This window comes from Dasypus novemcinctus, chromosome 24 (genome assembly GCF_030445035.2).
Source record: "Dasypus novemcinctus isolate mDasNov1 chromosome 24, mDasNov1.1.hap2, whole genome shotgun sequence".
NCBI classification, from domain to species: Eukaryota; Metazoa; Chordata; class Mammalia; order Cingulata; family Dasypodidae; genus Dasypus; species Dasypus novemcinctus.
The window spans coordinates 19,000,462-19,016,271 of NC_080696.1; the positions used below are offsets into that span (position 1 = coordinate 19,000,462).

The following is a 15,810-nucleotide window of genomic DNA, read 5'->3' on the forward strand; positions in this document are numbered from 1 at the left end:
GCCCTTCCAATAACAGGATAACGTCAGAACAATTCGACAACGGATGGAGGCGCTGCGCATACGACTTTCTGAGTTAACACTCAGAGAGGTCAGCGTGTTGACTCGTTTTCCCCTTCCTCCTTACGAAAGGAAAAGTTAAAAAACGTGCTTTTGTTACTCTGGAAAACATGCCTCTTCTTCAGGAACAATAGGGAGTGTTATCATTATTATTTGTAGCAACAGAAAGGGAAAGGAGCTCCAGGGTTCCTTACTACATTTTATAGCTATCTTTACTGAAGCGCTGGTTTCAAAATATGTCGGTGACAATCAGGCGCTTACAATTAGCTTTTGCTAGAGCATGGTATGTTTTAAAACAGGATAATACTTTCCTATGTTCATTTGGCAGACTCTATACCCCTATTTCTAAATGTGGGCTCTTTTTCCCGACTCCTTTGATTTTAGTCCTTGTTACACCACAAGGACACCAGAGGCATTCTGGGGCTATGCGGTCCACATGTGGCTATTTACATTTAAATAAATGAAAACAAATACATAAAAGATTCAGCTCCTCTGCCCCACTAGCTATATTTCAAGCCCTCAATAGGCACATGACAGAGAATATTCCCATTGTGGCAGAAAGCTCTGCTGGACGGCGTGATTCCAGAACTTCCCGCTACGCTTTCTCCATGCAACTTTAAGGGGAGATGAGTGTGAAGGTTTCAGCCCCAGGCCCGGCAGCAGGCTTCTGCGCTGGCTTCTCCACACAGGCTGAACTCCTGGTGACTTGCCTTAATGAACAGGCTGCCAAACTTCCAGCGAGAGGCGCCTGCTTGGCCCAATTCTGGAGGGACCCACTAATGCCATTCACGTCTCATTATGAACACACTTATTCTGCACAGCACTTGGCTGTCGCTGCGGCTCGGCCCTGCGTGCATGGCCCCAGCAAGCCGCTGGTCTGGGGAACAGCAGGACGTTAGGCCTGAGTGGCCGTCTGGCGAACAGGCACTCTGACACTAAGCTGGCACGTGCTGGCCCAGCAGGGGCCGAGTGAGGCGTGACAAATTACTCAAAGAGCTGAGCTAAACTTATGGCTGACGACCACCTGAGCCTTCGGACGCCACGGGCTGCCGTCAGCGCTGGGTTCATGGCTCCCCCCTTCGGCCCACGGTCTGCTTGGGGGCCTGGGTGAGGGCAGGCGCGTCCCGCTGAAGACCCGGCACTAGGCTCTGCTAGTGTCATCTTGCTGCATCCTGAAGGCCCTAGTGCGCCCCACACATCCACACAGAGTGCTCAGGACAATGGCGACCAAAATAGAAATGCAGCCCATTTTGCTAAATCCTCTGTGGAAGACACATAGCTGGAAGAGGGGCTTGCTGTGTTAATCGAGTTCACAAGCAAGCCCACAAAGGGAGGTCGTGTGTGATACCATGTAAACTCACCCTGACAGCAGCCAGCGTTCTCATCCTAGATTACACTACCCAATTGTCATGCCCTTGTCTTCGTCAAGGCTGAGAAATCTGAGCTCTGCAGAGAAACTCCAGCACTACATTTCTATAGAGGGGGGTCATAGTCAGGTTTTGAGGTTGTCTGATTTAACAAAAATCCTTTCTTAAAAATTTTTTTTTGCAACATCATAGGACAGTTGCAAAAATAATAGAAAACTCATACAGAGAACGCCAACATACCCCCCATCCAGATACCCAGATTCACCAATTTGTAACATTTTGCTACATATGCTATCTTCTTCCCTCCCACCTTCCCTCCCTTCCTCCCTCTCTTTCTTTCTCTCATCTATCTATTTTCTAAACATCTGAGAGTAGGTTGCACACATCATGCTCCTGGAACAATACTTCCACGTGCATTTCCTAGGAACAAGGGTATTCACTTATGTACACACCTTATGTGTAGTTGTCAAGTTCAAAACTTTAATACTGATATAAACTTACAATCTATATTCCAATTTTTTCCATCTGTCCTTTAGGGCATTTTCTCCTCCATTATTAGATCCAATACAGAATTATATAGCATACTTAATTGTCACTGTCTCTTTAGTTGCTCTTTTATTTTTTTAAATTGTGGAAACATGTATTTTCCCTTCTCTACCACTCTATCTATAAACCACTACACATACTATAAACACCTATATATGAACTTTCCCACCTCAACCGCTCCTAAGCATCCCATTCAGTAGGATTAATCACATTCACAATGTCGAATCAATGAATATTTATGGTCTGATTCCTAAATCAGTACAGGAGACTAAGAACAAAAAAGTGCTTCCAAAAGTGGATTCTAGCAAAGGAAGGGTTTGCTTCACAGGTTTCTGCTCTTGTCATTTGTGTCCCTGATGTCACATGTAGCACAAACTACCCCCCACTTCCTGCCCCTCTGGGCCGGTCCCACATCACTCCCCCCACCCCTCCCAGAGAGTTAGCAGCTCTAAGCTGGGTGTTGTCATTTAGACAAACATCCATTAGGGCTGGGGTGAGACCTGGAGATCAGCAAACTCATTTTCACTCGTGGCCCAAGCCAGGGCATGTAAGCACCATGACAAAGAGAAAACAAACATTGCCATAACTCTGGCAGCAGTTAGAAACAGCCAACGAGCTTGTTGGCGCCAAAAATCATTTCTTTTAGTAGCCTTAAAAAAATGAAGCTCTTGAATCTCAGCTGAATTTGTTAATCGTACCACGTGCAAGGGCAATTTGGTGCAGCAGCACCTGACATTTTCTTATGTAACATCCTCAGGGCTTCAATGCTGGCTGCTTTGTATAAAAAAGGCATTTATAAATTAGACCAAAAAAAAAGGCTTTTAAGGTTCCTATCATGCAGCAAGACACATTAAAATGTGAAGTGAATGCTGGAAGAAAGCCTGTCAGTAGGTGATCAGTGACTTTTACAGAAAGAAGATGGCTGAAGAGGCACCTGGTCACAAATCCAAGAGCCATTTGCAACCAACCATCACCCTTTTGTTCTCTTAGAAAATCCTTTAACAGATGTTAAACTTGAATTCCGCTCTGAATTACTATCTCATTAAAAACTGCACATAATCAAGTACTTGTTTAAAAGTACATTCCCTTCCCACCCCCTTGATTATTCAACTTAGAGAACATTCCAGTTGCTAACTTGAAGCTCTTCTTGAGTTTGGGATGTTTCTGAGTTCCTTTGGTGGCCCCCCCTGTCTATATTTTCACCTAAGAGTTTATCAATTACTAATATCCCTCCACTTGAATGAGAAAACTGTTTATCTTCACTGGTTACATTTTATCAAAAACTTCTGAGACCAAGACTATTCCACTGGATTGCAAGAGCCTGAGAGTCCAAACCTGTTCCCTGAACTTTATCCTGATTACTATTTGTTACTATTTTGTTTTAATTAAAATAAAAAAAAAAGTAGCCCAGCATGACAGGCAGGAAGGAGCTTGCTTTCCAGCATAAGACAGATTTAGGATGACTTCCAGTCCTATTCATCAGCTGGGGGACCTGAGCAAGCTCTTCCGGTCCCCCAAACCTCAGTTTTCTTAAATGTGAAATGGGGACGCTGACATCTTGGGGCTGCTGGGAGAATTAAATGGAGGGATATGCATGAAGCGCAAGAAATGTTGATTGCCTGCTGCCCTTAAGTGGGCTTTTGGGTGTCATCTTCTAGAAAGCACCCCATGTGTGAGCAAGGTGAACTCCCTGCTTGGGTGAACCCCGTGACAGGCTGCATGACAAGCAAACCTCCCTCGTGCTGGATCCTTGCAAGCGGGGGTGAGTCCTGTGACTGACGAAGACATAGAAACTCGGAGATCAGAAAGTGCCTTCCTAAAGCTACAGCTACTCAGCGGTGGAACTGAGACCAGAACCCTGGAATCCTAACTTTTACTGCTTCCTGCAAAAATCTTGAAATCTAGAATACATGGGGTTAAATTCCAGATCTGATGCAAGTTTGGGAGTTAAACTCCAAATGAGGATAAATAACCCGACTTATTTGTAGACTCTACAAATCAACCTGCAATTTAAGCTACAATACCTATGTTTAGGCTGCATCTATACCCACAAGCTACACTGACTATATAAAATACAGAAGAAGAGCAATTACTTTGTCTCCATTTATTTTTACTTATTTGAGCAGTGTGTTGATTGCTGTTTAGCACTTTCAACCTTCTGTCCTGGAATAACCTATATACTACCTTATGACACAATTATTTGAAAGAAGCTATATGGCAGGTTCTATACATATTCTATTTTTCCAGCTCTTAATACCTTCACGGCCTGAACCTTCTCTAAACTTCCCAAGAGTGGATATGATTCTCAGCCTGACAACCCAGCCTTGAAGGCAGGCCTCCTCAGGACGTCAGAGTGCTGTATGTGCTGTACCAGTCTCCAAACCTAGCGCTAGCTGTGCTCCCTAACTTTCAAGCTCTGCAGACTCTCTGACTGCAAAGCAAGGAGGCCATGCTTCAGTACTGCCTGAGGGGCTCTCGCCAACCTTGTGCCCCCTTTCAAAAGTTCTGGCACCCCTGAGTTTTGCTGGTATCTATTATTCACTGCATCCCTTGAGCATCCTGGAGTGGAGAAAAGGTTGAGAACCTCTGGTTCTAATTACTGTCTCTGACTTAAACCTGCTTGCATTAATTTGCTGGGGCTGCTGTAACAAATTACCACAAACTAGGTGGCTTCAAAGAACAGAAACTCCTTCTTTCGGTTCTGGAGGCCCCAAGTCTGAAGGGTGGGCAGGGCCACGGCGCCTCCAGAGGCTCCAGGGGAGAATCCTTCCTGGCCTCTCCCAGCGCCCGGTGGCTGTCAGCATTCCCGGGCTTGTGGCTGCCTCGCTCCAGTCTCTGCCTCTTGGTCCCATGGCCTCCTCTCCTCTGTGTGTCTCTTAGAAGGCCACTTGTCACTGGATGTGGGGCCCATCTGCATAAGCGAGGATTATCTTCTCATCTCAAGATCCTTGGTTACTTTTGCAAAGCCTCTTTTTCCGGGTAAGGGAGAGCTCATTGGTCCCAGAGATAAGGATGTGGACACAGGTTTTGGAGGCCGCCATCGAGCCCACTACACTCCCGGAGGATCCTGGGGAGCCAGGTTCATCCTTACGTCACTTGTGCTCCTGAGCTTATAAGCGCTCCCCGCCCCAGTATTTGCTGGATGGATAAATGAACACTAGGAATTTGTATCCCTTGTTTTTGGCTTTGCCACTGCTAGATATACTATAAGCAAAAGCAACTTTTAAGGAGGAGTTAGAGAGTTTTTGATTTGAAGTATAAATTTGCATAAAGAAATAATACAAAATTTTAGAAAAAAGTATGGGACAAAATCTTTATGACCTTGGGGCATGGAAAGATTTATTAAATAAGAAAAAAAAAAAACACGAACCTTAACGGAGAAGACCAGTACATCTAGCCACATTCAAATTAAGAGCTATTATTCACAACATCAGAAAGAGGTAAAGAAACCAAGCATAGTGAGAGAAGGCATCTGCAACACACATAACTGGCCAAGGATTAGTGGCCAGAATACATAAAGACCCCTGGCAAATCAATAAGAAAAATATAAATAACCTATAGAAAATGGACCAAAGAAAATTATAAGCATTTCTAGAAGATTAACTATGCCTGGCCATTAAGATGCTCAACATTATTAATAGAAAAATGCAAATGAGAACCACAAGGAGATATTTTATATACACCAGATTGGCAAAAAAAACCCAAAAACCTATAACGCCAAATGTCAGAGAGGATGTTGGGTACAGGAACTTTCAGAGCCTGCTGATGAGAGGTCATTGACCCACCTTCTCAAGAAAGCAATTTGACATTATCTAGAAAAGAGCAGATGCAATTCCAGCAATTCCACAACTAGTATATGAACTCTTACATGTGTGTGCATCTTCAAGAATGCTTATAAGTATTCTCTAAGCAATAGGGGAAAAAGAGAGAAAGAAACCATTTTACCTTCTGATAAATGCAGCCATGCGATGGAATACTATACAGCAGTGAAAATAAATGAACTACAGGTACTTAAAACAACATTCAACAACAACAACAAAAAAAAGTAAGCCACTGAAGAAGACCTACATTGCAATTCTATTTATTTCAATTTTAAAACAGGCAACGTGGAACATATTGCTTAGGGATAGACACGTTTGCAGTAACACTATAAAGAAGAGCAAGTCAGGGACTATCTCTGGATTGGGGAGGGTCTCAAATATTTTGTTCAGTCCACATTGGGGGGGGTATCAGTCAAGGAACATCTGCTTTATTATTCTTTAGCATTTATATAAGTGTTATGTATTTTGTAGTATATGTAAAATACTTCATAATGAAAATATGGAATCTGGTGAGAATGAAAATGCAGCTCTAATCAAATGAATCTTTTATCACCCATTGGAAGGACAGAATGAACTTCTTGGAGCCAATGGTTGATCTAAAAGGCTTAAGTCTGGTTGTTAGAGATAACTATTATAAAATCTATTTGACTTGGACATAGCGAAATTACAGAAGAGGTAGTAATATTTTTAGTAATTTTTTAGTAATATTTTTAGGTAGTAATATTCAGAAATAGACAAATATACCAGCAATATTACTGCTCAAAATTTTCAGAAAACTGTAAAGAACTCCAACTGATGGGATTTGAAGAGTTCAAGTCAAGCGTGGACACAAATGTCAGCCAATGGAATGGGGGTATTGTTCTGGGAAAAAAAAAAAATGCTGCTGCTACAAAACTATGTTTGTTAGGATTACTATGTGAAAACAAAGAAACAAAACAAAAACAACAAATAATCACTATGTGTTAAGGATGACAAAACTGGCTGAATTAGAGAATGGTCAAAATGCTATGTATATACATGGGCCTCTGTGTATGATTTCCACGATTAACCTGCTCATCTCAGAAAACCTGCTCTCAAGTGACTTTGCCATTCTCAATAAGTAAAAGCACCTTCATTCAAGTGTTCATCCATTCAAGAAATACGCCCTGAGTGCCTATGTATGCCAGGGACGGGCATGGACCCGGGAGCAAGCCAGATGCCACCCCCACCCTTGTCAAACCTGCATTCTAACAGGAAGGCAGAGAGGAAACTAGTTAAAAGTCAAATCCATGGAGAAGGGTAACTGTCATTACATCAGTGGTAGGAAGGGAAGGGAGTAAGAGGGTCTGGGATGTTTTCTCTGAAGTGGAGGCTCAGGGAAGGAGCTAACCCGGTGGGAGTGGGGCTGAGGTGGGGGTGGGAGTGGGGGTGGTAAGAGCCATTCAGGCCTGGAAAATGGCATGAGCTGGAAGGTGGTTGGGGTGCTCCAGGAGGTACAAGGAGATTGGAGCCCTGGGGTAGCAGGAGGATAGCAGGACGTATAGTTGAAATATGGGCTGGGGCTGGTCACAGAAGGCCAGGATGGTTGGAGGAAAGGAAGCAACTTGATCTCACTTACATGCTCAGATCGCCCCTGAAAGATGTGCCACCTGGAGAGAGTCTAGAGTGCCTTCAGGTTTTGAAAAGGCCAATGATGACTTGCATTTCTAAGTTCAATCCAGGGGCTTGTTAAGATGTCTCAATGTTTTACACTTATTCTTTGCATGTTTCCAGAAGTGAATGAGCTATATATTTTAGACAAGAGGAAGAGGTTAAGAAAGTTACCTGGGAGATGACCAGAAGCACTGAGATTGGTCTTGAGGGTAATTATAAAGAGCTGTGGTTAGTCAGAGCCAAGGATGGTGCTGGATGGTGTACACTGACGTGGAAGGAAGAGGAAATAGAGTGAGGCAGGGGTGGAGGAAGCCACCTCTGTAAGTGAAGTCAAGAATAAGGCATTACAGATAAGGAAGGTGGGCCATAAAATAGCTCTCTGGGTATATTTTAAACCTAGTGGAAAGATGAAACAGCGATGGCAGGGAGTTTGAGTTCAGAGCAAGAATGGCTAAGAGTATGTTGCAAATCCAGGATATTAATAAGATGATTTCTTCTATTCATCCCTAATACTGGTAGTTTTTGAAACAGAGGATGTAGAAGAAAATACTAACAGATTTTCATTTTGGGGGCAGTGTTTTGAACAGTAATCAAAGGATAAAGCCTTAAAATGCCTACTGGTCTTAGATATGACACTCAAAGCACAAGCAACCAAAGAAAAATAGGTAAATTAGGCTTCATCAAAATTAAAAATGTTTATGCTTCAAAGGACACCAACTGAAAAATCAACCCAAACATGATAGGAAAATATTTGCAAGTCATTTGTCTGGTAAGGGTCTAGTATTGTTGGAAAATCAATAATAAAAAGACAACCCAATTAAAATATGGGCCTAAGATATGAGTAGACATTTTTCCAAAGAAGATGTCTGAATGGTCAATGAAAATATGTGCAACAACATTAGTCACTGGGAAAATGGAAATCAAAATGAGATACCACTTTACATCAATAAGATGGTTACAATCAAAAGGACACGGGTGGACAATAATAAGTGTTGACAAGAATGTGGAGAAATTGGAACACTCATGCATTGTTTGTGGGAATATAAAATTGTGTAATCACTATGGAAAAAAGTTTGGCAGTTCCTCAAAAAGTTAAAACAGGTGATCTAACAATTCCGTTCCTAGGTATATAATCAAGAGAATTCAAAATACATGTCCACACAAAACTTGTATAGTTTTTCATAGCAGCATTAGTCATAATAGCCAAAAAGTGGAAACAATCCATCAGTGGATGAATGGATACACAAAATGTGGTCTATCCACACAGTGGAATATTAGTCAGCCATAAAAAGGAATGAAATACTGAGACATGCTACAACATGGATGAACATTGAAAGCATCATGTTGCGTGAAAGAAGCCAGACACAAAAAGACAAATACTGTATTATCTCACTTATAAGAAATACCCAGAATAAGCAAATTCATACAGAGAGAAGGAAATTAGAGGTTGCAAGGGGCTAGGGGAAGAGGGGAATGGGCAGTGACTACTGATGGGTATGGGGTTTCTTTATGGGGTGATAAAGGTGTTGGAAGTGGACGGTGGTGATGGTTGTATAACCTCATGAATATACTAACAACCATGGTGTTGTACACTTTAAAAGAGTGAATTTTATGGTATGGGAACTATATCTCAATTTGAAAAACTGCTGAAAACTGGCACATGGTACACAGTCTGGGTTGGGGGAAGGCCTTCTAATGGGAGGGTGCTCACTGCTCACAGGTCAGAACAGGAGGAGGAAAGGCGGCCTGGCAGAGGACAGGGCCTGGGGCAGCACCACCGGCTCATTCATTCACAGAAGCCACCTACAGAGGAGCAGGCCATGTGCCAGGGACTTTTCTAGAAGCTGGAGAGACAAAGATGAAAATGAGACAGTCCCGTCTGTCAGAACATTCACAAGACATACAGACAAACCCCCTCATGTTAAAGGTGACAAGTACCCCAGGGGCTGAGTGGACAAAGTGCTCTGGCTCCCAGAGGGTAGCGAGAGTAGAAAGGGCTGTAGAGAGGGCTCAGGTCAGACCCAAAGGGCCTGTGAGGGTGGGAGGGGAAACCTCAGTGCAGGAATCACTGCAGGGTCAGTGGCCTGTGAGTAGCCAGGTGTCCTGTACTCTTGAGCAGAGGGGTATGTGGGAAGGAGCCTGGAAGGGAAAGAGACTGCAAGAAGGGAAACTAGTTGGGAAGCGAGAGACAATGTGGGCCTGACATAAACGAAGGTGGGAGAAGGAAGAGGAGGCCCCAGATTCGAGAGGCAGCCCCAGCTGGGCTTGCGGGCTCAGAGTCTATGAGCAAGAGGGAGACATCAGGACCAAACCCCAGGGTAAGGGCTCAGGGATCAAGGGGATAGGGCAGATGCTGAGCAATGAGGCAGGGCTGATTTGGGTCTGAGATGGCTTGGAGACATCTGGGGAGAAACATCAGGGAGCTGATGACTGGGACACAGCAGAGGCCTGGGCTGGAGTTAAAAGCTAGAGTCATGGGCTTGGAAACAATCTTAGAGGAGAAAATGGGAGAGTACAACACCGGGGATTCTTTTCCCTCCTCCAGTGAGTAGAAGTAAATGAGAGGGAAAGGGAGATGGAGGAGGGATGGAGAGAGAGTAATTTCACAGAAGCACGGGAGAGTCACTCTTGGAAGGAGGAGCACATGGCTAGTGCAGCCTCCGCACTTCTGTGTCCTTAACATCTCCCCCTGAGCCTGCTACCCATCACAGGTTTGTTGGGTTGGCATTTAATAATTCTAAATAAATGATGCAATTCTACAATAATCAACGCAAATCGAGGCAGATGACATCCTAAAGTCACATTCTTTTCACAAGGATTTTCTTTGTATTTTAATATAATGCAAATTTAAATTCTAAGACTGGTTAAGACCCCAATTAAATGAATCATTCAAAGTAAAATGTCAAGGCCTGGTAATAGACAAAGAAGATGGCTTTACTGTACAATGTAACCAAATAATATGGATGTTTTGGAAAAGGAAACTAAACACAAGGAGGTATAAGATATTAGATTAGGTTTGAAACCCTAATGATACAGTGCTGGAGAAGAAAACAGTCCACTATTGCTAAAAAAGAAGAAAAATAGCCTTATAACCAAGTTTAAGAATAATTCTGAGGAAATTATAAAAGTAAACGGAAATGGGGAAAAAATAGATTTTCTTAAGACTATTAAATTACAGACTTTTGGAGGAGGTCTGCTCTCAAATTTCTTCTATGCCCTTAAGAAGTAGCAAACTGAAGGTTTCCCTCCTTAGAATCTGAGACACTCGGAAGGTGCAATGGATTGGCCTATATATTTATTAGAAAGGTTCAAATCACTTCTTCCCAGAGGATTGATTTGTGAAGGAGCCCATCCTTAATTATAGCTTTTTCCATTTCCATCTTCTCCAGTTCTCCCAGTGTACCTCAGCTTCTGCAAATCACCAAGTGAGAAAATGCTCTGTGACATTGCCGCCCAAAGTCTCACATCAGTAAAAAATATAAGTGACAAGAAAATTAGTCATTCCGCCTATTTCAAGTCTAGAGAAAGTGCTGTCAAATTGAGTGAGAAAAGATTCAACAGGCTACTTCACTGATGAAAACGACAGAAGTGACAAATCAATACGAACAATAGAAAACTTAAGAGTTCTGCCATACTTAGGCCAATAACTTGATTTTCTGGGAGGAAGGGAGTCAGTGTCACTTGAACTGCTTCTCTCTCACAGATCTTCACTCATCCTAAAGCTATGGTATGTTAGGAGCTAAAAAATGTACTCTCAAACTTAATTACAGAAATTACCATTGCTGACATTTTGTTGACATTTAATATCAATGAAGTTTCAACTAAATGGAAGACAATTAAAAATGCTGACCTGTCTGTAAAAGTTCTGAATCCTTTTTGTGGCAAAATGAAAAAAAAAGAGTAGATACATCACAATATATATGGATTTTAAACTGTACTTTGATTGTCCCTGACCTTAAGAGAAAAAAATCATTAAATTTAGTGTATTATAGATACCATATGTAATTTGATTTATCCAATATTTACTCTTTCGCCACTCTGATTTTGAAGACAAAAAGCACTGCCATTTGACTACAGATTAGTTTATATCCAGGTTGATTCTAAAAATAAAAGAGAATCATGATAATGTACAATAGATAATAAGAAAACAAAACTGACAAGGACCAAAAAAAAATCTTTCAAGGCAGACATTCTTGTTTATGGACTCAAATCCTGTCCATAAACATCCCCTATGCTGAAGAGAAGTCTGGTTGGGCTTGGGCAATGGTATAAATTTGGGAGTCCAAAGATTTGCACCAAACTCTGTAAGATTTTCTTAGTTTTTCATTTCTGAAAGCAATTTGGGGGAAATATTTTGTTTTCACGATGTTTACAAAATTCGAGTTTTTATTTTTTCCTTCTGTGCTTTTAAAGATAAGAAATATGAATACCCTGGAAATCAGAATATAGTTTTCTATATTTCTATAAAATAATTATAATGGCTTAAAGGCATTTGACCTTTCCAGGAAGATATTCATCTTAATACCAAATTATCAAATGACAAGAAGAGACGCCAAGAAAAGTTAGGGGTTTACCGAATGAAAGTAACCTAGAAACCATGGAAAGCAGCTCCATGCAAAGGGCCCGTGTGACTCCCTTCTGGCCTTCTTCGGCTCCTGCTCTAATGGCTAAAAGGGGGCATGATAGCTCACCTGAGTGATAATCACTGCTGTTCTGCACTTGAAACCCTATCCACCCCACAGACTTATCAGAGCCAGGGGTGCAGACATACCTATTATAGAAACCTGTCTGGAAATTTGGGGGAATTCTAATAACACAAAGCTCCTCCATGAGCAGACATGATGAAACTATGCTTGCCACTTAGTAGTAAAGCAACTTATTTTTGGCAATTAAAAATACTGCATAATGAGTCTTTAATGAGGATGCGTTAGGCAAAAGTTCCACTAAGTGGCACAGGGTTTGAGCTAGCAAAACCTACTGGAACGTGGATTGGCATGGAACAAAGCATTCTGAAGAGCAGCTCATCGGTAGGCCTGGGAAGTGCTGGTGACAGGCGTTGGCCCTGGGCAAACTGACAGTGGACAGGGGGTGGTGGCAAACACTAGTTTCTTCAATGCTGAGACTGGGAAAGTGGTTTTCAGCAGCTGAAGGGCAAAAAGCACTTCTTACACTTTGGTTTAGGTGTTAGATAAAAAAAAAAAAAGGTGGTCAAGAAATAAACAAAATTAAAAAATAAATAAAAAATAAAATAAAAAATAAAATAAGGGAAACAGACTTGGCCCAGTGGATAGGACGTCTGTCTCCCACATGGGAGGTCCACGGTTCAAACCCCGGGCGGGCCTCCTTGACCCGTGTGGAGCCGGCCCATGCGCAGTGCTGATGCACGCAAGGAGTGCCCTGCCATGCAGGGGTGTCCCCGCGTAGGGGAGCCCCACGTGCAAGGAGTGCGCCCGTAAGGAGAGCCGCCCAGCGTGAAAGAAAGTGCAGCCTGCCCAGGAATGGCGCAGAGAACAGAAGACAACCGGGGGGGGGGGATTAAATAAATAAATCTTTTTAAAAAAATAAAAAATAAAATAAGACATAAGTTACTAAAGTTTTTACAATTTGCTTTCAAGGCTGGTGACAAAATTTCTCAGGGGGGTGCTGGGCCTTCTGATTTCCTACAGGTTCAACTGTGATGTTCTGTACTCTCTACTAAGTTTGGTTCTAGGCTGTGCAAAGAAAAATAATACATATATCATTCTGCTAAAAATGATTTGTTTGGTTGAAGGTCTGGGTGCTTGAGTGGACTAGGAGATGTCCTTGCAGTGCTTTCCAACAAAAGGAGTTGAAAAACAATCTTGTTTTTCTAATCAATCCCCAGGGTAAGGCATCTGTGCTGAGGCTCCCGTGACATTCCTGCTTCCTGGTGAGGAAGGGAAACTGCCTATAATGAAAGCAAAGAAAGGCTTAAGGAACCAGAAATGTCGAGGTCGGGAGGGAGGCTCAGCACGGCTGGCGCCTAACATTCTCGGAGGTAATCAGCAGCACTGAGCACAAAGGACACCCTCTCCTGAATCCACCCCAAAGGACAACATTCTGATAGCGCTCAGGCGAGGTGTCTGTGGCATTAGGAACTTCTCCCACTGCAGATGAACATGGCTGCACCAATCTGGGCTGGCCTGGGCAAGGGGCACCTCTACAGACATGCACCCATCGCAGGTTATATTTAGAGTGACACTAACATAAACGATCACGTGCTTACCATGGGCCAGACCCGTGCCGAGTGTTTAATAGGCTTTATCTTGTTTAATCCTCATAAGCAACGGTGTGCAGTTTGGGCTATACTCCCCTGGTACAGAGGAGGAAACTGATGGGCAGAGAGGAGGGGGTTTGCTCCAAGGGCCCAGACAGGAAATGCGGGGCCAGGGACGCAAACCCAGGCAGTCTGAGTGTAGGGCTCTGGGCTGTGGCCCTGCCTCTTGTGATCACAATTCCCTAGAGGAGAAAAGACTAGGGTAGCCAGAACCCACAGAACGCCTGATCCCACCCACTCATGGGTGTTTTCTATGGAAACCTGAGGGAAGAGGTGGAAGCCCTTCTCTCACCTCCTCTACCGTGGACGCTATTATCCAGTAACTTCAGGAGAAATAAAAATTCATGAATTTACAAAGACTTCCCCTGCTGATGAAACCCAATGCTCGCACCTTGAGTAAGTATTTTTTGGCGATAACATGCCAGTGAGAGAGAAATTCCCATAGGCTACAGCAGGAACTAGTGACCACTGCTCAAAATCCCCAGCATGTATACATTTCCCTTTCTGCTGGGGGGGGGAGGGTCATCTGTATGTGTGGGCACCTCGTGCTCCACGGTTGCACTTGACAATGCACAGGTCTCGCTCCCTCTTCCTTAAACAAAACTATACAGGTTGCTCTCTTACTGGTGCACCCACGCCCCCCCCCCCCCTTTCAGGGCCTGGTAATGGGTGGGTGGCAGTGTCTGTCCTTGGCATTTCTGCATGTGTTTCTCCACCTCGTTCAACCCTACATGGGTCAGTGTCCCGGTCAATAACCCCATGGATTGTCAGCTCCAGGAAAGCAATTTCACCATGAGCAACACTAAATCTGACTCAAGGATGGGATTTCGGGGGTTGTCTTCTATACTTGGAGCACAGCAGCTATTCAGTCTCATCTCAGTCTGACATTTGGGCAACAGAGTCCACTTTCATACTGCATTTAGGTAGGAACCCCTGGGAAGCTAAAGAGTCTCAATTTTTAAGAATAATGCAGAAGGAAATAAAGAAACAAGGCTCTCCTTGTGGGAACAAAGATAAGCATGAGAAATTCTCCCATGATAACACATGCTTTAAAAAGAAAATGTACAGATGGTGTATAGGCCTTGATTTTATATGTCTCTATTTTCTGGGATCATTCTACTTTATACTTTAAATGCAAACTGTCTCATTTTTTATTTTATATGTAAAATTCCCTGTCAAATATCCCATCCATTCTGACTCAAGCATACTCATCACATTATAAGTAATAGAAACAATTTTGAATGCTACAAAGATAAAATTCCCAACTCACACAATTCTCTGGGACTTTCCACATTTAAGCCTCAGAGTCACTTGATATTATCTTCATGACTAAAAATATAACCGCAGTATTACTTAAAATTTTAATCAAATCACTCTCTTGCAAATTAAGACACTTACTCTTGGAAAAATAGCTAAATTGAATTAGGTGGGTCTTTTCTTGATAGATCAAAAGCAGCTCCATTAAATCAGCAATTTTATATTAATGGCATGAGACATGGCCCAGATGAGGAAAACATGTCTTTTGCAGCCATTCTGTGTTTTAATTTAAAGAGAGCTGGAGATATTCTCAGAATTCAAGAGTAGAGCAGAATTATACTGAAGATCTCCAGACCAGAAGGCCAGATATACTCCCGAACTGTAGTCTACCCACACCAGAGAGCCCAGGTTTGTCTTCCCTTAATTCCTCATTTCTTCCAATTACTGAACCACGTATCTACCCATCCATTCATCCAACCATTCATCCATCCAGCCATCCGTCTGTTCATCCATTCATCCATCCATCTATCCATCCATCCTTCCATTCGTCCACCCACCCACCTATCCAATTATCCAGCTGATATTTACCAAGTGCCTCCTACACATCCATTACTTTTCCTCAGTCAGATGTAAGGAAAGTACTTTCTTACTCCTCATCTCTCTACTAAGTCCTGACTCCTATAATACTCAATCATTGTTCTGAGTGTTATAGATTTGGGGGGACTCTAAAACATATCATGGTGAGTTGACACTCACTACAATTAGCCTGACTTCTGTTATATTTCATTTAGCATAAAAGACAACCTTTATGAACTAGGTTAAAAAAACAACAACA

The 15,810-nt window shown here is 42.7% G+C and overlaps 1 protein-coding gene across 4 annotated transcripts in view; it reads right to left on the reverse strand.

The window, feature by feature from the left end:
- Positions 1 to 15,810, reverse strand: part of RALGAPA2 (Ral GTPase activating protein catalytic subunit alpha 2) — a 321,127-nt gene that overhangs the window by 21,734 nt on the left and 283,583 nt on the right. The window lies entirely within an intron of this gene.